Source organism: Panthera uncia, chromosome D1, assembly GCF_023721935.1.
Source record: "Panthera uncia isolate 11264 chromosome D1, Puncia_PCG_1.0, whole genome shotgun sequence".
Lineage (NCBI taxonomy): Eukaryota > Metazoa > Chordata > Mammalia > Carnivora > Felidae > Panthera > Panthera uncia.
The window spans coordinates 104,015,212-104,041,000 of record NC_064808.1 but is presented as its reverse complement, the minus strand read 5'-3'; the positions used below and the strand labels follow the sequence as shown (position 1 = coordinate 104,041,000).

Below are 25,789 nucleotides of genomic sequence, written 5' to 3'. Positions count from 1 at the left end.
CTGGACTCACCCTTGTGTTAATATGAGATGATAAAATGCCTGTGTGATGAGGTGACGTGAGGTGAATGACGTAGGCACTGAGGTAGCGTTAGGCTACGACTGACCTTTGGACAGTTGTCGGGAGAAGGATCATCTGCTCTAGATCATGGGTGACCACAGGTAACTGGAAAGCAAAACTGCAGATGAGGGAGGGACTGTTGTATGTAACTGTTGGAAAATAATATATTGCATGGAAACATTAGAAACGGAATAACTGACTAGTTACTTGTGTTCTAGTTTAATCTACAATTTAACAAAGTTTTATATTCATGGAGAAACATAAGGTTAATTTCTTTACTGTCATCTTATCAATAGACCATGTAGGTATCAGGTAATATATTGCTTTACCCAATACAGAAGTCAAGGCAGTTAATCACCAAAGAACTAATTGATCTTCAGAATTACTTATTTCCAAAACAGAAGAATGTCAAAGCATCCTAAAATCTGAGAGGTTTTTTTATTATTATTTATTATTATTATTATTATTATTATTATTATTTTACCTCTGTTTGTGTGGCAATTTACTTGCTTAGGTTAGGATTGTTCTTATTTTTGTTCTGTTTTAGTTTTGTCATTCATTTTCTTTTCCCCTAAGAAAAACTGTTGGTGGTACAGCAAGTTTGTTAGGCTCAGAGTGGATAACTAGTGAATTCTCTTGATATAGAGAATAAACTCATATTTGAAGTAACCTGAAAAGCATAGTCTGCTAAGGACACTGATTAGAAATAAATTAGAGATTTTCCCCCTCCTTCTAGTTACTAAATTACTCTTGGTTTTTATAACTTCCAGTCAGCAGAAATGGATAATGCTTTGTTATAAATAGTGTTTTTAATGCTTATAAGCCTTATTTTTAAGATTAGATGACTCATGGATTTTAATAGCCTTGTCAGTCACTTCATAAACAAGTCTTCTCAGCAGGGGAATAATGATTAGAATGAAAACAAAGATACCAAACGATTTATGATATAGGCACTGAACTGTAAAAATCATCTGTCTGTAGGGAATGTCAAATTAGATTTAAATAAGGGATGACAGTACTATCAACTTCTAATGTGATTTTATTGATAACATATCTGCAGATACCATGCATGTCTGCAATTATCTTAAAATACACACACACACACACACACACACACACACACATATATATATATATATATATATAGCACTATCCTCTTAGTATTGTAGTTATGTTTGTCAAAGAGGCCATGTAAAATTCATTTTTTTTATTATACAAAAATCCAGTGATGGTTTAAGTACATAAAAGATACTGTCTTCTGGTTGTAAAATTCATATGCCATTTTCTTCCGGTAGTTGAAGATAGTTGCTACTATTACCATATCTTGACTATTTCTGTATATATTCTGCATGAGTGCAATCTGCACACACAGATTTCTGAACAACTACAGCTGTATCTTTATTCTTGACTAGGGTTTATGCTATAAATCCCTGTTTACTTTTCTAATTGGGTGAAGTTCACTGAAACCACATCATTTTACCAGGGAAATTGGATATGCTGTACTGGTCGTGCACTAGAAATGGGACATAGATGTCCATATATCTGACAGGATTTATCAAAGTCCCCCTCCATTTAAAAAAATTTCTGGGGGCGCCTGGGTGGCTCGGTCGGTTAAGCGTCCGACTTCGGCTCAGGTCATGATCTCACGGTCCGTGAGTTCGAGCCCCGCGTCAGGCTCTGTGCTGACAGCTCAGAGCCTGGAGCCTGTTTCAGATTCTGTGTCTCCCTCTCTCTCTGACCCTCCCCCGTTCATGCTCTGTCTCTCTCTATCTCAAAAATAAATAAACGTTAAAAATTTTTTTTTTTTCTGAAGTCTGCTCGGTAGATTTTCTTGGTGTTTATCTCTATGGTTGGAATCCAGTTTTCTGTGACCCAAGATACTGTGATTTAGTAGTAACACAGAACTTGCAGTTAAAAGACCTGATTCCAGGCCAGATCGTGCTATTTACCAACATTATGGCCTTAGGCTGAGATATTTAGGATCTTAGAGTCTTATTTTCTTGTCTATAAAATAAAAATAAAGTCCCCCAAGTAGTTTTGTGTGAGAATTAAAAGTTGGCATAGTAAACATGCTTTTATACTGATTATGCAGATACCAGAAGTCTTACAGATACTCTCTTAGTAATTGAATATCTCTCTGTGCTTCTATGTTATCTTCCTCCGCTTTTATGATGATTACTTAATCCGTAGAGGTCAAAATGACAGGAGATAGAACTAAATCTGTATGACCCATAACACAAATTGCTTCTTTCACCTAAAATTCACTGACCCCCAATTTTTACTTAATTGAAGATTCCATTTAGTCATGTTTGAATGATGGAAATTTTAGTTTATTTATGACCTTGAAGGACTTTCAGCTTATAAAACTTGAGTGACAGCACAGTTGACCACAGAAAAGATGCTAAATTCTGTAGCCCACATCAAAACACCTTGAATTCTGGCAATATATAAAGAAACCTTGAGTCGGTCAGGCAGAGAAAGACAGATACTGTATGTTTTCACTCTTATGTGGATCCTGAGAAACTTAACAGAAGACCATGGGGGAGGGGAAGGGGAGAAAAAAAAGAGGGAGGGAGGCAAACCATAGGAGACTCTTTAAAACTGAGAATAAACTGAGGGTTGATGGGGGGTGGGAGGGAGGGGAAAGTGGGTGATGGGCATTGAGGAGGGCACTTGTTGGGATGAGCACTGGGTGTTGTATGGAAACCAATTTGACAATAAATTATATTTAATAATAAAAAAAGAAACCTTGAAAAGGTTTTTTATAGCGATAGTAATTGTGTGCTCTTATTATTTATTATTTTATTTTGATATTTACTGTTGCTATGAAACCAGATTTAAAGAACAAACTCGCAATTTCAGCAGAGCCAAAAGTGAGAAGGAAAAGCATGAGAAAGAGGAAATGTTTCTTAGAAGTTTGGCTTAAGGAGCCACATCATAAATATAAATGATTATTCTCATGACACATTGAGGTATTGGAAAAAAAAATCCAATGTGTAACATACCAAGTCTTTCATAAGTAGATATTTTCAATAACTAAATAGGTTAAGGATTAACAGTTATATTTCTTTTGTAGCAGAGATTTCCAAAAAGTAGGTTCCGATTATTGAATCTCCTAAAAGAGAGTAAAATACACAAAACTTGGCATGGGATCAGATATTACAGAATAGGCCAGTAGAGGTTAGGTGTGTGTTAAGATGTGCGTGATGGCTGCCTTAGACAAAGTTCTTCCTTGAGAATTTCACTGTTCTGAGCATTTGGTAAATTTACTATGTTGTTTATAAGGGCAAATACTACTTGATAGAAATGTCTCTAGATAATCATAATCTACTATAAGAATGAGAAAAGAGTAAAGACTTAATATGGTACCCCCATTCTGTGATTAGAAGATAATATCCCTATAAACAGTCCATCAGTTCACAAAGTATCGATCCTTGTCACTGTGATAAACTGCAGCAGAGAGGAGCCTTCTGGCTCCTGGTGGCTTGTTGGGAATGATAGCTGGAGCCTGTTTAGGATCTATGGACAGTGTGTTGCAAGTGCTCTCAACTCTTCTAAAGCTGTTGCTTTATTCTTGGTATCTTCCGATGGTCACCTGGTACCCGTAGTGCTGAAATACCCGCTCCAACTCCTGCTTCTTTTTTTTTTTTATTAAAAAATTTTTATTGGTTCAGCATGGTGCTTACTGCTAGAATGAATGTTTTAAATGCTTTTTTTTTTCCAATGCCACCACCCTGCCTAAGAACCTTTGTAGACCCCATTTATTAAACTGTTCTTGACCATGGTGGGTCCTCCATAAGCTGTCTTATGCCTGCATTCCCACTACAGGTTGGTTTACTTGTTTATTATACTAAGTTCCATTCCACAGAGAATTGAGGGATCCCATGAGAATGCTTGAAATAAAATAATGGGTAAATATGTTTAGAAATGAGGGAGGAACTATGGAAAGACAGAAGGAAAGGGCAGAAGATTGAGAGTGGGGAAGAGAACCCAAATGTACAGGCTGCCTGTGCTGTGACTGAGGTTAAGGTTGAACTTGGTGTTGCTTAGGTATCACCTGTTTTGTCCCCTCCACCGTGCATGTGCTCTCATGTAAACTCCTGCCGTGCCTTGTTCGATCACACGTGTGTGTGTTTGCTCCCCATCCTTCCGTACCCTGTCATCCATTGTTCAGAGTTCATCTTAGATCCATTTCCCACCTTCCATGAAGTCTTCCCTGTGTGTGCCAGTCCAGTTGGTAACTCTGATTTGACTCCTACAGCGGTTACATTCAGTGCATGATAGTGTGCGCTTTTCAATACTCATCTTTTTATGGTGGTCAAGATTATGTTTTAGACTAGCATTCTCAAATAGATTTTAAGTATAATGAGAGTTTTTATATATCTAGACGTCTGTCAGTGACTTCCTTCTTTTTCGTCGTCACTCTGTAATGCCTGTGCAGCCACCATTTTCAAAACACAACTAAATGGCTGAACTCAATAATTGTCTCATATGTACATACTAGTAACTTGAAAGTACATGTAGTTCCTATTAGAGTTACTAAAAATGTACACTCTAAAGGGGTTTCTACATTCATAATAATTTTTTATTATGGTATTTTTGACTGTATTCCCTATGCTGTACTCTTTATCTCTGTGACATATTTTATATAAGTAAAAACTGGAAATTTATGCATCTTACTCCCCTTTATCACTTTATCAGTTTCACCCATCCCCTCATCTCTTCTCTGCCAACCACTCGTTTGTTCTGAAGAGTCTGTTGATTTGTTTTGTGTTTTAGATTCCACACATGTATTGTAATTGTATTACAATACAAATTACCATACCAAATATGGTATTTGTCTTCGTATGACTTAGCATGATACCTCCATGGTCCATCCCCGTTGTTGCAAACGGCAAGATTGTGTTCTTTTTTATGGCCTTGTAGTACTCCATTGTATATACACACACATAGTGCGTATATAAAGGAGATATATGTAAATCCATAGTAAATTTTGTTATTACATGTGGTCTCAAAGATGACACAGCACAACTACTATTTCTGGGGAGAGATGAGGGTGGAGCTCTGTACCCAGTTCTTTTTTTATGATCAAAGAAGTCCTTGTTTTTACAAGGCTGATAATCTTGGGCTCATAATTTATGAAGTTATTTATGATTATGCAATTAATATAATGTATGAATTTATTCCAGGTTTGCTTAGCAGGCCCTTCCCAAGCTGGCTCTTGCATACTTGTTGAGCCCAGGCTCTCACTATGCTCCCGTCCTTCATTGCACTGAAAGCCCCTGTTCTTTCCTGCCCCTCCCCTTTCTCTCTGCCCTATAAACTCTAACTCGTCCTCAGGACTACATGACATCTGTCCCGCAAAGACTTCACAGTCCTTTTAGATTCCTTCTGTGTGTGTATGTGCACACTAATAATTGACTACATAGAAATCTTTCATCCGCTAAACTGGCATATAGTAGGTGATTAGGAAATACTTGCTGAAGAAAGAAGGAAAAGGTGATGTGCACACAAGAGTTCATGATTGTACGGGAGCTCTTTGGTACAGTGAATATTGAGGATTTATACTGATTTGAAGATGGTTGTTACTAACATTGTCTGACCTTCAGGTCAGAGATGTTTGACTAAATTATCTTTTGTGAGGGGGAAAATTTTGTGTTAATTTTGTATTAAAACCCAAATATTTGGTTTCTAGCTCTACCACTAACTTAAATTCTTTAATACTGTTTCCTTGTCTGTCAGATGTGAAATTCTAACACCTTTTCCTCCATTTGTTCATTTGTTCATTAGACAAATATTTATGTTCTAGGTAGACATTGTTATTTTTACCTGTCAATTTTAACCTTTAAATAATTATATTGGTTTTTCTACTCATTGCCCACACTTTTAGAAAAGTGCACTGAAATGTTGTTTTATCATTTTTCTGGTAGTAACTTATTTACCTGCCTTATTCTTTTGAAAAACTACACAAAATAAACTGTCTTTCAAATATATGGTCCCTAGGGATTGTTGTCTCAACTCTTTATCTCTAACTATATATGGGTAGGTGGTTTTAAATCTTAGCCCAGTACCTGAATGATGTACAGAAATTGCTTTTGCCAGTCCCTTATCAGGGCAGCATTGATTGCTAAATAGAATATTAAAGAGATTGATATGCGAGATTACCTGTTTTTTTCCAAACAGAGAAAGTAATAGAGGATAAGAAATTTCATGCAAATTTATGCAGGGGATGCAGTAGCTGTGATTTCCAGGTATTCATCTTCTCAAAATATGTTTCTCCTGTGTAAACAAAACATTTTCTTTGCTTTTGTCCTGATGAATGGAAAATTGATTACCTTAATTGAACCTCTATTCAAACTCACTTACAAATGACGGTGACAAACTGTAAAGAGATAGAATAAGGAATTTCAGCTCTTGAAGCTTTCACTGCACAGGTGAATTTTAATGAAAATCTAATTTGATATTAAAATCATGAACTAGTTAATTGATTTCTTGGCAAAAAAAGGAAAGCTTGTAAGTGAGAGCATGAGGATAATACACTTTGACTGCACATGTCGTATTGTTGCACAGGAGGTAATAGGTTGGTCCTGGCATGTATTATATCTAGCAGCGAGAGTGAGAATTAGGACCCAGTAAGTGAGGTTGAAGTATCTGAATTCATTCTTACTGTCTTCATGGTGGAGGTGGTAAGATGCAGGAAGGTGATAGTAAGAGATTTTTATTCTTTGGTCACATACACTTCTGATGGAGATTCTTATGTAGAATTTAGTAAGATGTATTTTTACAGTTTAAAATGAGTTTTGTCAGCCATTGTTCATGATTAGAAACCATTGTTTACTATGTGCTGCAGATGATGATTTTTCTTATTTTAATTTATAATTCATTTCAGCTACAGTTGAAAAAAGAAGCCTAAAATGAAAAGTGAAGCACATTGAAGAAAATATTATCATGGCTTATCTTAGTGCTGGTTTATTCATGTTTGTAAATAAAAATTTAATTATTTTGGTGCCACATTGTCATGGGGGAAGTAACAAAGTTAAGAGAATTCAGAGTGCAGAATGTCTTAGAAAGTGGTGTTTTCCTCATTTAGGCATACTCTTTGGTATTCTTTTGTAAAATACTTCAATATTAAAAACATTAAAACTTCCAGTAAGGGACAACTATATGACTTTTTAGTTAAATACTTCACGTGAAATATTAAGGGAACTCGGGCAATTTAGAATATTTATTGAGTTTTGTTTGTTCTCTCTCGCTCTCTCTTTCTTTCTTCTCTCCTTCCTTCCACATCCATCTGTCTGTCCATGGAAATTTCTCACCCATGTAAACACTTTTTGGAATACTGGATTTGGGGGTGCCTGGGTGGCTCAATTGGTTAAGCATCCAAATTGATTTCTGCTCAGGTCATGATCTCTTGGTTCATGAATTCCTGCCCTGCATAGGTGTGAAGCCTGCTTGGGATTCTCTCTTCCTCTCTCTCTGCCTCTCCCCTGATTGTGCGTGTGCTCTCAAGGAATATTGGGTTTGTAGTTGGTATTTGTACTCTGGCCTATTTCAGATCATGACTATTTTGGGCATTTCAAAATACGAAAAAGATGGAATTTTAGGTAGTTTGTTATTTTAGAAGTATCTGCTTTGTTTAATAGAAACAACTTTGAGCTGGCTAATTAGAAAGAGTGCATACAGGGATCAGTCTTAGAAATGCTTGAACAATAAAATGTATTATTTTAAAAGGTGTAAGATGAGCCCCTGGGTGGCTCAGTCGATTAAGCGTCTAACTTCGGCTCGGGTCATGATCTCAGGGTTCTTGGGTTTGAGCCCTGTGTCGGGCTCTGTGCTGATAGCTCAGACCCTGGAGCCTGCTTCGGATTCTGTGTCTCCCTCTCTCTCTCTGCCCCACCCATGCTAGCGCTCTGTCTCTCTGTCAAAAATAAATATTAAAAACAAAAATTTAAAATGTGTAAGAGTTTTCTGAAGGCGATGCAATTAATACTCTTCAGAAACCTTTTCCAGAATATGAAATGACATCTAATGAATTTTTTTTTTTTTTTTTTTTTTTTTTTTTTTTTGCTTGGTACACAAGCCATGACATTTTTTTCCCTGTCGTTTTTCAGTCCCATTGTATTGTATTGAAATCTTGTATGCTCTCCTTGGAATGTAAACTCGGTGACGTTAGAAAACTTTTCTTTAGTTTCTTGTTAAATGAGCTTTTCCCAAAATTAGAATGCTATTTCTTAGTGAATATTAAGGATTCTCTAATTTTCTTTTTGTTATATGTTATGTTATATAGCAGTTGGACTCTGATTCGGCTTTCAGACATAAAGGAATTATATTTCTATATTTTAGTAATACATTCATATTGATTTTAACATACATCTTCTAAAATTATCACGTGTTCTTTATGTCCTAACTTAGATTTCTTTTTATAAAAAGGAAATGATAATATAGGTTTATGTACTAATATTGTTCTAGCACTAGAATATATCTCAAGAATATTTCAAGAGGTTAGAATCCCAAATCCAGTAGCTGTGAATAATGCAAAGGTAGGAGCCGAGGAAACGTCTAAGTCCCACTTTAGGCATAAATGCTCAGGCACTAGACATGCACGGTGCTGACTTCCAGCTGTCTTGCTTTCAGAAAATTCAGTAAAGCTTTTCCAAATGAACCAAAAGTTATCAACCTGCTGCCCCAAATGCCAAGTTGTTTTCTTCTTTTGGTGTGTATAAACCTGTAGTGCCATGAAGAAAGTTACATCAACATCCTCCTTGGAGCACTTCTCCACTTAGCTGTTGTGGAATGTTTGTATACGTGATGCCTCCCCAGTGCACTTGTTCAGAGGAAGTGAGTCCGAACCCTAAGAGGCAGGTTAATTGAAAAGGACTTCAGTAAGAGATGCATTTTGTTGTGATTGTATTCTGCTGTGTCCATGTATCTCTGAGAGCCTTTGCTAATTTTAGATCATACAGATAAGAAAATAGCTACTAAGGAGATTGGTTATAAAGCAGTTCTTGCTAGTTTTTTATGCATTTTAAAGAGTGCTCACGTGACCACCTGTACTTTTAAAAGGCGGAACAAATGAACACACATACGGGTGAACCCAGAACTAAGGATCTCTGCAGCCCCTTTCTGATACTTGGAACTAGTGATTGATAGAACAGTAATCCTTCGCATTTTTTCTTCCTGCCAATGCATGTTTTAAGTTTCTCCCTCTGGGCCCCATTTGGGAAGAAATTGGCTTAGGCACATTTCCTGCAATGGGGTGTGTTCTTGCTAGTAATGGTAAATGCATGCGTTGGTATCTGTCGAGCCACATCTGTTTTATCCTAGACACCAATGTTAGAGTTGGAAGTTGTCTGATACTGAGGTAGAAAACCAAGTCTCTGGTTTATTGATGAAGCAATTATCATACCTGGTCTTCATCAGAATTGTCTCTGAATTCCATTTTGAAATCATAACAGTTCTATAAGTGATGCTTACTCAGAGGGGTTCAAGTCAGGTTAGAATTGTAAGTCCGTCTTGATGTCTGATCTTAGTTGCCTTTCTGTTGGGAAAGAAAGAATTTTATTGAGTGCCTATCTCTTGCCCAAGTGCTTTGTACACATGTAATTTTTACGTGAGAGTGGCCTTGTCTGGCCTTGATTGGAAGACTAAAAGACTAAAGATTTGGCTTGGTTCTGCCATTAACTTCTTTTATGATTTTTAGGGAATTTGCTTAAACTCTGTAGGTCAGCATGTGTTTGCTTGTACTTACTTGTGATCAGTAGAGTACTAGCTAATAATCTTTTTTAATTGTAATAAAATACCCAACACAAAATCTATCATTTTAACCATTTTTAATGCACAGTAGTGTTAGCTATGCACACATTGTGATGGAACTGATCTCAAGAACTTTTTCATTTTGCAAAACTGCACTACTATACCCATTGAACAGTGACTTTTCTCCCCCCGCCCCCCTTCTCCCAGCCCCTGGCAACCTTCTGTTTTCTGTTCCTAAGAGCTTGACTCATCTAAGTGGAATCACACAGTTTTTGTCTTTGTGACTGGCTTATTTTACTTGGCATAATGTCCTCGAGGTTAATCCATGTTGTTTGTAGCATGTGTCAGAATATCCTTCCAATTAAGGCTGAATGATATTGGATTATATGTTTATACCACATTTTGTTTATGCATTGACCCATCAATGGACATTTAGGTTGGTTCCACCTATTGGCTGTTGTGAATAATACTGCAGAGAACATGGGAGTCCAAGTATCTCTTTGAGATCTGTGTAATCTTTAACTTGCAGTTCTGATGCTGAAAGGTGGTGGTCCACTGGGTTTTTGTTCTCCTAACCACTGTCATACCTTAATGACCTGTGATAATAAGGAATTGGAGAGGATCAAAACAGTGAAAAGTTGAAATAGTATTTTTTGTTTTCAGGAGGTGTGTTTTTTTGTTTTTAAGTTTAACCATCTGTATAACAGCAGCATTACATTACAGTATACCAACAGAATGCAAGATACAGAATAGAGACAGTAAGGTACTCGTAAATTAGCATCAGTAGCAAGTGGTTCAATAGCTTATGAAATCTTTCATAAGTGAAGAATATGAGCTTGCACATGATCTGTACGCCATGTAAACTTAAAAATACTATGGCAACTTTATTACCCTGTGTTGATGATGGTAGATGGCAAGTTATTCAAATAATATAGCTTCTCACAGATGGAGTATCACCAGTTACATGTCACTGTATAAGAAAATTGAGGAAAACCGAAGCATATATCTTAGTATAATTACTTAGAAAGTTATGTGCCTAAAACACGCAAACATATGTCACCTCTCTGTAATTAATGAAGAAACTCAATTGATAATGATAAAACTAACTGAGTTTCATAATTGAAGAAAAATAACAATTGAAAATTTTACCCAACCTAAGGCAAGAGGATAAAGCTACGTAACAGATTTTTGAGTACCCGGTTTTACTAAGCCCTAGTAATTTGGCTACACAGATTCCTAGTAAATAGCCTTTCAAGTTGCATGAAAAGATAGTACAGGGAATTATTAATCATTTTCCTTAAAGAATAGCAGAAATATCTTGTATTTTTTAAAGAGTTTGTAACCCATTTCAGCTTCCTAGTAAACCACACACTGTCCATACATATTCTGAGACTCCTGGCTCTAAGACACTGGTTCTCCGTGTACATGGACCCTTCAAGGCTGTGCTGTTCACTTATGATCACTGTACATAATTCACCTTCCCTCAACAACTGTAACAAGCACACAGTTAAAGCAGTGGCTGACTGAAAGAAAGTTGAGGAGAGCATATGATGTGAATTTAAAAAGACATGACTTGCTGCAGGTGAGAGAGAAGAGTCACAGGGTCAGGCCACCCAGTGCCTACGTCAGTCACATGTTAGGTGGGAAAACCAGAAACTTCACCCCGTGAGCATATAAGCAAATACAGGCCTGGCAGGTCCACTTACACCTGACCCAGCACTGAGGACTGACCTAATCAGCAGTCAGATAATCCATGGACATTGTGTAGATGAAGCACCGTGCCTCACACTTTGATACGTGACATTTATAAAAGTGCTCTGTAGGAGTAATTGTATTTAATTGTGGACATTTTTAGTGTGTGGTTGTTTTTTTTTTTTTTTAATCTTACTATCTTTAAGCAAGTCCCCGTAATTCCAGTGTTCCCAAATGTTCTTTGAATACAAAGTTCAGAAGTTCAGCTGTTTTAAGTTCCTGCCTTTGGGTATCTCCTTAATACCCTCTATTTTATCCCCCCCTTTCCACATGCCTCTGGTTAAGTTTCTAATCCTCAGAGATGGGCTGGTCTCTGTCAGTCATTTTCTCTGCAGTGTTATTTTGGAACTACCTTTATTTATTTATTTTTACTCCTCTGTGTTAGGTTACAAATTATTTGGACTTTTCTGGAGGCATCTGTTAGCATTATTTGTTTGTAATCTTGGGCTGAAATTTATGACACCCTTAGGTAGGTTACAAAACCAATTACAGAGATCTCAGGAGTATATTGAGCATAATAATTCCCAGACTTTTGCATTTCAAAACAAATAGAAAATGAGGAATGTACACAGTGTTATCACCTCTTGTTATTTTTCCATTAGGCACATTTAAAAGCACACAATCATCATTATCATTATTTTACAAAAAAAAATGATAATTTTCATTAGAATAAAATGAAGTTCTTTCCTACAAAGTTGGAAATTTTGCAGCAACATAAAGACATGCACAACAATACTGAGAACTATTTTGTAATCCTAAACTTTACCTTTACCTGGCTAAAAAATAGCTAATACAGATATTTTGTCCCCTCAGCAACCAAAGATGTTTTAGCTCTGGATCCCAGGTCTGTCCACTTTCTAGAATAATTTGCAGTCCTTTGCTTCCCTTCTGCCAAAACAACTACTTAGTGTCATTTATTGAGTTGCCTGCATTGGCCAGTTCGGTACAAGGCACTTCATTTCCTCATGAATCCATAGCATCACTAATTAGTTCTTAATACCATATTAATTCACAGACAGTGAAGCTCTGCTACCGGAAGCTTGTGATTTCCCACTAGTCCTGCATCTGGAGCAGTGGGTGGACCCAAGATTTAAAAGAAACTGCTCGGTCACCACCTCTGCTGCCCCTGTACTTTCTTCCCACACAAACCCCATCCAGTCCTCCCCCATTCTAGTTTTAGTTGTGGGAGAATGCCTGACCTAAGGAGTTCCGTGGAAGCTAACCCCCGGTGGAGGTGGTCTTCTGCTTCCCGAACTGTGCCAGACTCTGGCAAGGCACGGCGTCTGTCCCGAGGACGGGGGCAAGGGGGTGGGAGGGTGGTGGTGGTGTTCCATGTTCCTTGATTTTTTCAGGGTCGACCTTCTGTGTGCCTATACAGTTTATGCCCTGTGCCTTTGCTTATGTTATACCTTCAGCTGAAATGCCCTTCTTCATGTCCTTTACACATTCCAATCCGTATTTGGCCTGAGCAGAACTTAAATGACACTCTTTATAAAACTTAACATCTGCCACCACCACTGCCCCATCCCAGCCTTCCATTCCTGCAGAACATATATATTTCCTTTCCTTGTATTAGAATTACCTGTACTTGTGCTTTTGAGATATTTGTGCTGACTGGCCTACCTGTTCCCTTGTTTGTAATTCAGATAAAGACTGCGGAAGGATAATTCCTTATAGAGTAGTTACTTATTAGCAAATAAAATATTTAAGACTGCAGCATACATTTATGAGCTTTTCATTTATTCAGAGCAAAGGGATGCTTTCTAAAGTATTTTCGATAAATTTCAGTACAACCCCAGAGTATTCACGAAATTGAAAAAATAGGGTAAAGTATGTCATAAGGTACATGTAGGGTCATATATAGTGCTTAGTTTTAACCTTGGAAATAAATGCTGTAATAAAAAGCTAGCTACAAATATAGAAGCTAAAATTTAAAGCATATGAATGTTTTCTAATACAAACCTTGGTTGGGGGTGGGGGTGGGGGGAGGAATGTGTTGGCTGTCTCACTTGGTCCAGGGATCTGGGATCACAATTAGCTACTGCATTACATTTTTGCAACAGATACTTTCTGAATGTTTACTATGTGCAAGGTGCACATGATAAGGGGCTTTGAGGGATACAAAGAGAAATAAAATCTGTTTACTTCTCATAAAGTACTTCTAGATTAATAGAGTCAGTAATGTAGGGACATATATACAATTGTTCCCCCTTACCATGGCAATATGTCCAGGACCCCCAGTGGATGCCTGACATAGTGGATAGTACCAAACCCTATTTGCACTATTTTTTCCTTGTACATACCTATGATAAAGTTTAATTTATAATTTAGTCACACTAAGAGATTTATAACAATAAAGTAGAACATTTATAACACTGTATTATGATACAAGGTATGCAAATATGGTGTCTCTCTCAAAATACCTTATTATACTGTACTCTTATTTTTCTGATGATGTAAAATGATAAAATGCCTACGTGATGAGATGAAGTGAAGGAAATGACATAGGCATGTGATGTGGCGCTGGGCTTTGTTGACTTTCTGACAGTATGTCACAAGATCATCTGCTTCCAGCCCGTGGTTTGCTGCAGAGAACTGAAACCATGGATGAAGACTCCTGTACTTCCTTTCTTTCACTGATGAGTGACATTTCATTGTATGCATATCCTACATTTTACTTACCCATTTATCATTTGTTAGGGCATTTGGGTTGTTTCAACTTTTTGGCTATCATGAATAATACTGCTGTGTGCAAGTTTTATTTATGTGTTAAGTTTTTGTCTGGACATATATTTCCATTTCTCTTGGGTGTATACCTAGGATTGGAATTACTTGTTTGGTAACTCTCTTATTAACTTTCTTAAGAACCACTTGTTTCCCAAAGCAAAGTACCCTGTAATCTCAAAGTCCTTGTTTGATCTCTCCTCCTCTCCCCTGGAGTCATTGATGTGATAATATTGGGAGTGGGAGGGAGGGAAAACAAAGAAGAAAAAATTTTTATTACTGTGATTTTTTGTTTTAACAGACAGCTTATGTAAGATCAGCCCATATTGGAAATGATCTAATTTTATTAGGAAGCAGACTCTCAGAACACGGCAGTCTTAGCAGAAGTGACTGAAGCCCCTCTCTATAAAATGCTAAAAGGAGAAATTGGTTTCGTTTGGGAATGTTCATTCGCTGACATCTCATTCAGTGATATCAGAATCACCTGTTTCCTTGGGAAATACACCATCATGATTTGTAACTTTTACATCTGTAGGGGATGCTTCACACACTATTAAGCATTTTTACCTTTTTGAATGCTAACGGTTAGTGAATTTTCACGTTCTGTTGGGTTCATTCATATGCATTTGTCAAAACCTGAATTCATTCAATTTAATGATGATTTTAAATTGCTATATAATTTTCACCAAACATGTGCCAGTTTTAGACCCTGCAGGGAGTAGTTTTCCACTAGCTCACTGAGAGAAGTTGAGGTTGCCCTTGGATTTCCCCTTGGAGAAATGATGAATGGATAGAACAAACCACAAGGAATGTAATAAAGCTAATCATTCACATGACTAAAAACCCATCTCGTCACTGTTCTGTTGCTCTAAAGCTAGAGCCTAACTTGGCTCTGTTAGAGAAATGAAAATTTTGGTCAAAGATTGCAGATATAGCCATGTGGCAGAGGGGTACACAATCCCACTCATTCTTTGGCTGCTTTATGAATTGCTGTTAGGAATTCTTGCCCTTAAAAATGTTGAGTTTATGACTTCTCTGTTTTTCTGCTTGTCAGCAGCCTGAAACAGTTCTCAAGACTGGCATATGTCATTAGGTAATTGAAACCTAAATCACGTTCAGGGCTTTCAGGGACGAATGATCCTTCAAGATTCAGAACTGTCTAATTTGAGGCTTATGTTTGTAGAATCAATTCAGTCCCAAGAAATACAGTTGTACCAAGCATTAGTTCTTGATCAGAGACAGGAGGCAGGAGGGATGGTTGGTGGCTCATGGACTGTTAAAAGTTATGGCTCTTCTTCCCTCCAAAATGTGTATATGTCTATACTAATAATTTTTTGATACTGTTTCATTAGTTTTGTGGCTTCCAGGAACCCTATGTTAAGAACTTCTAATCCACAGCCCACCCTGTTACCATATTGGAGAGGCCATACAAACTTCTTGTAGAGTCTTGCAAAAACAATATTTCATCTCTTTGACTTCAAAAACATTACTTACTCATTGTAAGACACTTTTTGATTGAAAGAAGGAAAATTCTGTAATCCATGTCCACCACCCAAAGCTTCCCCAATACATTTTTTTTTTTTTTTCTATATAGTCTTTATAATCTACTGTTTCATTGTGAACACCTTTAGACACCATTAAAGTATTCTCTTGGGGGTCCTTTATTAGTATACATGTAAAATTCACTGTGGTGTTCACTCAGGGATTTTGACAAGTGCATAGGTGTGTTCGCCTGCCACCATCAAAGATACACAATAAGTTCATCATCATCTCAAAAAATTCTTTCTTGCCGACCCCGCCCCCCAACTCCTGGCAATCACTGATCTGTTTTCTGTCCCTGGTTTGTTGTTGTTTTTACCAGATTTTAATATAAGTTGAATCACTGAGTATATAGCCTCTGAGGTCCATTCTCTTTCACTTAGCAAGGTGCGTTTGAAATTCACCCATGTTGTTACATCTATCAGTCCTTGTCACTGTTGACTAATAGTCCATTAATCAGACTATTCACTACTTGGTTTACAAAATAATATTTTTATTTATTCTTGAACTACTTTTGCTAACATTCTAACATTGATACTTTGAACTCTTTGTGACCTTAACCAGTTGTATGGTTTCAGTTCTATTCTCTTTTGTGTATAATCTCCTCTTTATTTTTTTTGTTATGAATAACATCCTTTCCTAAAGAGATTAAATCTATTGCACATTTCTGCCCATGTTAGAATTATGTTTGGAGAAAGCAGAGGATACTTAAAAAGGATAAGATGACCAAACTGCTGGAATGTTTTTTTGCTGTTTGTACGGTTCTGCTACTATTGATGATAAACATTATTGCAGACTTCTTGTGCTTTTCTCACTGGACGCTCACAGCAACATTGAATGGTAGATGGCAGCGTTTAGATTATACAGATGAGGAAACAACCTCCCAGAGTTAGTAAATTGCCTCAGGACACACAGCCAGCCAGTGGCGGGGCAGTCACATCAGGGTCTTGTGACTTGTTTTATATTAAAGCATTCATTATGACAATAGTGGCAAACGAATTTGTATTTTATTTAATATCTTATTTGGTGTAACTTTCCTCTGGAAAGAAGAGAGTGAGAAAGATGATCCATAATGGAAAGCACTATTATTTAATAGGATGTTATGAAATTGTAGCATCCTCCCTATCTTTCAGAGCTCTGTGAGAGAGTCATATATTAAGTAAGCAAGTAAATAAGTAATTTAGGAAGAATAATGAATTTTGTGCAAGGCAGTTTTAGAAGGAATTTCATTTTGTTGAAAGTCTTATTAAGGTTAAAATGCTGAATCATAGTCTCTTCTGTCAATGCTGTGTTTCAGATTACATTCTTCTATAGCAGTGCTCAATGGCAAGTGTGTGGTAAATAGTTGTTGATTGAATATTCCAAATTCTGAAGATTCTTTAAAATTTGGGACTTGCTCTTGAGGCTTTGAATATTCATGTGCGAGCCCTTTGCCTGTCATTCTGAACTATGTTCACTTCATGTATTAAGTATATTGCCTCCTTATAGTCTTTCAGTCAAATATTTCTTTTGTTTTGGAATGCTTGAAAAAAATTAAGAAGGTACTGGCTGGAATTCGGGTAAGCTCAACTGGATTTAAGAAAGAAATTATCTAAACAGATGGCCTTTGCCTGAATTCTCCTGCTTGTTCCCCCTGATGTCCTTGTTTTATCATCCCCAACATCCCGTGTTCCCTTCTCAGGTTCCTATGTGATCAGGTGGCCAGGGCTGAAATGTGTTGCCTTCCTAGGTTTGTCTCATAAATGCTGGAAATTAGGACAGACAGATATATTTCTGAGTAAGAACTCCTCAATTGTAGAGTCCAGAACCCTTGATCAGAGTTGGGGATTCGAGTGCAATTCAGCCAGTGTACATATTAGAAGTGCAGAAAATACCCACTTTGACCAGATACCAAAGAACCAAGTAGACATATCAGCCTTAGGCCAAAGCCCAACGTTAGCATTATGAAATAAATTTCCAGCAGCTAGAAACTGAAAATATTCTGAAATATTTTAATTAGTACACCATCGTCATTAAAAAGTGAAGGAGTCAGGCTATTAAAATTTGGAATTGTGGTTCAGGAGCAGGGACCTGTCAGCACTGTCAGCTGCTCCTGTGTTTACCATGCTGTACATGTGTCTCAGTAGATAGATGCTTTCAGCCTTTAATATCATTAACCTTTTTGTGCTTCTAGTTCAGAAAAACCATTTCCATAATTTCTTCACTTAGGAAGTTCGTACCTGGGATTTATAGCTTGGGTAAATCTCAGAAAATCAGTCCATCCCTAACTACTGAAGATGGTTGGGTGTCTTCATCAATCAGAATCTTTATTTTAAATTTCAAAACTATGAAGTATTAATGCTTTCTTAGAAAGTTATTTTGAAGTTTTATTAGTGAGAACAAAATGTGTTTTGAATACATAATTTTTCTCTAAAATTTTGTTTTCGTCACCACTTTTACATTCTTTTACAGGATCAGAAGTAGTTTATTATAAATTTTGGAATTTTCCCCTTATGAAATTTTGATGTGTCAAAGCTGACATTCTGCTTTTTTTTTTAAATTTTTTTAATGTTTATTTATTTTTGAGAGAGAGAGAGACAGAATACAAGTGGATTAGAGTCAAAGAGAGGGGGAGACACAGAATCCGAAGCAGGCTCCAGGCTCCAGCTGTCAGCACAGAGCCCGATGCAGGGCTCGAACTCATGAGCTGTGAGATCATGGCCTGAGCTGAAGTTGGACGCTCAACTGACTGAGCCACCCAGGCGCCCCTAGGAAGGAATACGGACATTAAATAATGAATTCACTCTAGGTGTAGCACTGAAGAGAAATCCACAAGAAATTTTACTAAGGATGATGTTTAGAAATGTTTAATCTGAGACTTGATGACTTGGAATGAACCACGTGTGATATAATAAAAAATCTATTTGGTTTTGTTCTTGGTTCTGGACATTGAACTTCTAAAATCCTTGGAATTTCCTGAGCGATAGGAGTATTTTATTACTCATAAGGAGCCCCTGTCCAGCACACTTGAGTTTATGTTCACGAGGTAACTCAAGGAGGAGTCTCTAGATAGCTTCAGAAGGGGACTGACTGGTCACCAGAAAGAACGCATGATTACAGGGTGGGAACTTTTAGCCCCACCCCCCATCTCTTGGGAGGAAATTGGGCCTAGAAATTGAGTTATAAGAACTCATGAACATGGGGCACCTGGTGGCTCAGCCAGTTAGGTGGCTGACCGTTGGTTTTGGCTCAGGCCACTGTCTCACGGTTTGTGGGATTGGGCCCCTCCTCAGGTTCTGTGCTGCTGTCACAGAGCCTGCTTGGGATGCTCTCTCTCCTCTCTTTTCTGCCCCTCCCTTGCCTGCCCTCTCCCTCTCTCTCTCTCTCTCTCTGCCACTTTCCTGCTTGTGCTCTCTCTCTCAAAATAAATAAACATTAAAAAACAAAACAACAACAAAAACTCTCGAACAGCAAGATTCTGAGAACTTCCAGGCTGGTGACTATGTCGACATGCTAGGAAGGTGGCCCACCTGGAGAAGGCCTGGAAGCTCTGCACCCCATCCTCACTCCATACCTTGCTCTATGCCTCTCTTCCCTTTGGTTGTTCCTGAGTTGCAACCTTTAGAATAAATAAACTGGCAGTCATAAGCAGGGCAGTTCCCTGAGTTCTGAATCGTTATACAGAATTATGGAATGTGTGAGGAGGGGGTCGTGAGACTCCCTGAATTTGTAGTTGGCCGCGGGGAAGCACAGGTAATTTGGGGGCCCCATCTGCAGCTGGTATCTGATGTGTTGGCAGTCTTGTGGCACTGAGCCCTTTACCTGTCGGTTCTCTGCTAACGCTGCATGGTGTCAGAGTTGAATTACTAGGACACTTGTTTGGCATTGGGAAATTGGTGTCGAAAGGATACCACGTTTGGTGTCAAAAACCACCATACACCAGGCAAGGGGAAGTGGAAGGGGAGTCCATGGAAAAATACCCAGTGGGAGGACATTGAGGTGAGAAGGGGCTTGACTTGGTCTAGGACCTGAAAGAAGCTGTGTCCTGAAGATTGTAAGCAGGTAATAGACATGATCAGATTTGAAACTTAAGAAAAAACAACCACAACATTCTAATTACAACATAGAGAACTGATGTGACCAGAGAGGGGAAGAATGGTTCTGGGGAGTCTCATGAGGAAGCTAGTGTGGGGTTGCATGCAGGAGACACTGGAGATGTACTTGGGAGACCAGGGCATTCAGAGCGGAGGTGGGTGCATGCAAGTTGCATGGAAAGCAGTGCTCCATGTTTTAGGAAGCTTATAAAATATGCCCGCTTCTGAAGAAATGTTTGTATCAGCAGCAAATCCAGAGATTTTTATGGGGGAAAATTGAGATTCAGGGTGATACAGGAGAAGACCTGTACATCCAGGTTCATGTGACCTTGGTTAAGTTATTTTGTCCTCTAAATCGCAGTTTTTTCAATTTGAAAACGAGAACAGTGGTTACCTTCTTACTTCATAGGGCTTGCGAATCACATAAGATGAAGTACGTCAGAGCCCTTTGTGATTTGTTGTTGGAGTGCGATACTTTGCATCTGTGTTTCTTGCCATCCTCAAAACCAAAAACAAAATAGAAGTCAGTTGAGTTACATTTCTTTTTCAGATATTTTCTTCTGTCCTACTTATGATTGAGTCTTCCAAGTAACTATTTTAGGAAAAGCCATTCTTACTTGAGGTGAAATATTTTCCTCAGAGGTTCTGAAATTGTATTTCAGGAACAGCCGGTTCATAGAGGTGACCCTGATCTCTGTGTGTGTGAGGCCTTACTTGTCGGGCCTTAAGAGAGAAGAGAGGAGTGCAGATGTGACAGTAGGGGTTCTGGTTTTGTTTTGAGCTGGGGTTGGGGAGAAGAGGTGAGAGAGTGATTAGTTAGGTGCAGAAGTGCTTTCATCTTTCAGCCTAGAAGTAACTCAAGAGAAGCATGTTGACAGTTAGGATCCATAATCAATCAGCTACATGTTCAAGGTCCCATAACTTGGAAGACTTCGTTCTGTAAGCTATTAGGCATTTAGCAGGGCCAGTGGAGTCCATTCACTGTTGCTTGGCTATTCCCCACAAATAGCAGAACCTGGCATTCATGCTAACGCTTCTCCACGGGTAACTATCCTAGAACAGTTCGTTTTATGGTCAAGGTAGGGTATGGTCAAGTGTCTCATTCACTCTGCATCCCCAGAACCTAGTCATGTGGACTTGAATAAAAGTGTTTTTGTAAGGCATCTTCACAGTATTTACCAAGTTGCTTTCTTAAACTGTATTTGACATATACCGTTATGCTTCTGTGCACATTGATTCCCAGGAATTATTATTATGTACCCATTTAGTCCACAGAACCTGATTGGTTTTCTCTCCTTAACATCTCTCAGGCCTGTCCCCACCTCCACTTCCGTGGCTACTTTCTTCCTCAAATCCCTCGTTCCACTTGGATTATTATAGTTTTTAAATTGATATCCTACCTTCCAACCACCCTTCCCATTGCTGTCAAGGTGTAGCATTTCTAAGGAAAAGATTTAATTACTTTCTTACTAAAATGCTTAAACATTCCCTTTGCCATAAGTTTCTAGCCATGGGGTCCTAACACACAGGGGTACATAAGAGTATTTGTGTTCTCACAAAGGTGAACCCAAAAGGAGATAAAGATGAGTATCGTGCCTTTTTTATAAATATTCTTTTAAATGATTTGTGGAACCACAAAGAAAGACAAAATCAGCTACATCTTTTTTTTTTTTTTTTTTTTTTTGCTACCTTCTATGGCTAGAAGGAGCATACTTCTAAACTAGACCTCACGAGAAAGACACGAGAAAGTACTTTTCTCCAGAATGTTTTCATTATGGCACTACTCCTAGTGACTTTTATTTATGCTTTGTATTTGTTGTAAATGATAATGTTTTTGTTTAGTTTTTAATAAATTGAAGGCATCAAAGAAGCACATTATATTTTCATATTACAGATTTATAGTTCTGTATTTCTGACTGTACAAAGAATGAGCCAAATAAGAAAGATCAATATAAAAATGCCTTTTTTTCCATCATCCCTACATTTCTAGTAGTTTGAAGTTGTTTTTCTGAAAGGAGTGATTGTGAACTTAAATTCATCTGTCATTGTCTTGAATTAAGGTGTCATTGCAGTACAGACAGTATGGTATAGGCATCAATGCTGTGATTGTCTTATAAATCAGGAAGCAGCAGAACCCAAATGTTGTTAATTGGAAGAGTTATATTAACACAAACTTTCATCGTTCTAAGTATTTTCCTTCAAATAGTTAAGTCTGTACACTGGAGTATTGAATGAGATATTTATACTGAGTCTCACTGTCTAATTTCTTTCTCCTGTTATAGATATCTTATGGCCACGTGCTTTATAATAAATGCTAAAAGAGCATATTAAATGGTATTAGGTGTTAAAATGCAGTTAAATGAAATATTCTGCTTGAAGTGTCAGAGCATAGGTCTCATGCCCACAGAGCAGGTGGAAATTAGAGTTATTCCCACCCACAAGGAAACCATAGAGAGAGTGAGCCTAACTCTGCTTAAATCCTTGGCTGAGTGTCACATTTTATAGGCTCATAGGAAGCCAGGCTAAAAAAGTAGCAATTGGAAGCCATAAGGACAATACAGAGATATAAGCAGCCAAGCACCCTGAGTTGGAGTTTGTGGTTTGAATCCAAGTAAGATAACTGCCTAATAGAATATAAATCCAGTAGTCCTCAGAAAAATGGGACAGAATTCAATTTCCATATCAGCCATGTCTATTTTTCTACAAAAATACTAGAGATGGAGTTAGGCAGGAAAATGTGACCCATACTGAAGAGAAAGGCATTCAAAGAAACGATTAGGCCAGATTTGAATTAGGCAAAGGTTTCAAAGCAGCTATTTTAAATATGTTCAGGAATTAAGGTATGTTCAGAGAATTAAAGGAAAGTATAATATGAATGAATAAGCAGAGAGATGATCTCAGAGCAATGGAAACTATGTTTAAAACAAAACAAACTTGGGGCACCTGGGTGTCTTGGTCGGTTGGGTGTCTGACTTTGGTTCAGGTCATGATCTCACAGTCTTTGAGTTCAAGCCACACATTGGGCTCTGCACTGATAGCTCAGAGCCTAGAGCCTGCTTCAGATTCTGTCTCTCTCTCTCTCTCTCTCTCTCTCTCTCTGCTACTCCCCAGCTTGCACTCTGTCTCTCTCTCAAAAATAAAATTAAAAAACAACAACAACAACAAAAACAAAAACAAAAAACTTGGAAGTTCTAGAACTGAATTACTTTTAAAAAAAATTGCTGGATGGCTTCAAAAGTACTTTGGAAATATCGGAAGAAAGGAATAGCAAACCTGAAGACAGGGTAGAAATGACCCTGTCCAAAGAGCAGTAAGATAGGTGCCTGGCTAGCTCAGTTGGTAGAGTGTGTGATTCTTGATCTCCAGGTTGTGGGTTCGAGCCCCACATTCGGTGTAGAAATTTCTTAAAAATAAAATCTTTTTTTTTTTTTAATTTTTTTTAATGTTTATTTATTTTTGAGACAGAGAGAGACAGAGCATGAACAGGGGAGGAGCAGAGAGAGAGGGAGACACAGAATCTGAAACAGGCTCCAGGCTCTGAGCTGTCAGCACAGAGCCCGATGCGGGGCTCCAACTCACGGACCGCGAGATCATGACCTGAGCCGAAGTCGGCCGCTTAACCGACCAAGCCACCCAGGCGCCCCAAAAATAAAATCTTAAAAACAAAACAAAAACACACAAAAAAATTGAAGAAAAGTGAACAAAAGCTCAGAGAACTGTGAAGTAGGCCAATATACATGTCCTTGCAATCGTGGAAGGAGAGATGACAAAGAGGCATACGAATATTTGAAGAAATAATGGCCAAAATTTTCCCAAATTTAGTGAAAAACATGAAATGATAGATCCAAGAAGCTTGCAGAGCCCCAAGAAAGACGAACACAAAGAACACCTTGCCCCAGACATAATATGGTAAAACTCTGTGATGAAGAGAGATGTTTGAAAGCAACCCGAGGAAAATGATACTTCTTGCTTGCATTTCAAGGGAAAAATCAAAAATATTTGCTGTTAACCATAAAATATGAAGAAAATATTTTGGAAAGCTTGTATCCACCAGTAGCTTCCCCATACTTTTTTTGCAAGGCACTTCTTATGATATCAATGTGATATTAACAAATGTGACCTAAAAAAATATTGTATAATAAAATGTGTCAACATTTTAAGATCCATGTAAGGAAGATCTGCGTACTTCAGTGAACCAGTATTTTCCAAATAGCTGATGCATGATGTTATGCAATCTTTCACTGGTAAAGGATATGTTCAAAGTGAAAAGTAGACCAATAGAGTTTAATGTAATAGTACAGAATGGCTTCAGATTCTGCGTTACAACTATTTGTTAAGAACCGGAGTGCCTGGACGACTCAGGTGCTTGACCATTCTCTTGATTTCAACTCAGGTCATGATCCCAGGGTTGTGGAATTGAGCCATGCCTCAGGCTTCACGATGAGTATGGAGCCTGCTTAAGGTTCATAATCATTCTCTCTCTCTCTCCCTCCCTCTGTCTCTCTCTCTCTCTCTGACCCTTTCCCATCTTTCTTTCCCTCTGCCCCTCTTCCCTGCTCATGCTTGCTCGCTCTCTCTCTCTCTCTCTCTTTCTGTCTCTCTCTCAAAAAAAAAAAAAAAAAGTACTCACCAGGGTTTGTGTTATCAAAGAAAAGTCAAGTGCAGTTACCTGGAAAGGCTATTAAATGACTCCTCCCTTTCCTATCTCAGAGAGACTGGATTTTCTTCATGTACTTGACCTGGAACAATACACTGTGAAGGCAGAGTACATTTGGGCCTCCTGGTGTCTTCTTTTAAACTGGTTATTAAAGAAACTTGCAAAAATATAAAACAGTGTTCTTTTATTGTGGGAAATTATGGCTGTTTTTCATAAAATATGCCACTTATGTTAATATGTAGTGAATTTTATTGTTACTTTTAAATTAGTTTTTTAAATCTTAATTTCTAATACAGTAAATAATCCACGTTCACAGAAGATCTTTGGAGTCTTTCATACTTTTTAAGTGTAAAGGTGTCCTAAGCCCAAAAAGTTGAGAGTCGTTTTGAGTCTGCTCTGTCTTCAAATTCCTTTGAGAGCATCCGACTGGAAAATTGGAAAGATCTTGTAGCCCAGGAGATTAGTGTTTTTGAGCATATGATGATACTCACTTTTTGTTGATATCCTTGATTATTTTCAAGTAAACCATATAGTCTGCTGTGGAGGATGCTGCTTACTGCTTCTGATGACAGCCCTCCCCAATTTTGATATATTTTTTTCAGACCTGTTATTGTCAGCAGGGAGAGTTACCAGGAAAGCAGTAGGGGCCTTTTGCAGTGGTGACTAATCCTTCTTTTCTTTTCTTTTTCTTCCTTTTGTTATGTTTAGAGGTTATCAAGGGAGAGATGTTCAGAAAGTGTTAGAGGGCCTCTATGGCGGCCTGCACCCTCCCTTGCTGTGCTATTCTGAGTTGTTATTCACTTTCTGGGAAAGAACATTAAACATTTGAAAACAGAATCATTGACGTTTGTCTCACATGGTGTGAAGAGGAATTATAAAGATGGTAACGGAGAGAATTTCATCCAGAATTTTTTTTTAGTCCTACTTATAATCTGTTAAATGCATGTGGCGATGCTTGGTTTTGTAACCGAGTAGACAAGAAGCACAGTGTGCCAGAAATAAATTTTCTATAAGGGTGGTCATTACATAAACGTGTAGTAAGTTTATTTTAACATTATATTACTTTGTTCTTTGACAAAAATAACCCACTATAAAATAAAAGCAAAAAAAGCCCCCACCTACGTACCTGCTTGCATGAAACTGAATTATTCCCAACCTCTTCCATGTATTACTGCATTTCCTGTCTCTTGGTATTTCTCTCCTTTTCCATTGTTTTTAGTGACTTCATACTTA

The 25,789-nt window shown here is 37.9% G+C and overlaps 1 protein-coding gene across 1 annotated transcript in view; it reads left to right on the top strand.

Annotated features, from left to right (window-relative positions):
• The window catches only part of DDX10 (DEAD-box helicase 10), a 280,373-nt gene that overhangs the window by 217,771 nt on the left and 36,813 nt on the right, over nucleotides 1-25,789 (top strand). The gene's annotated exons all lie outside the window — the stretch shown is intronic.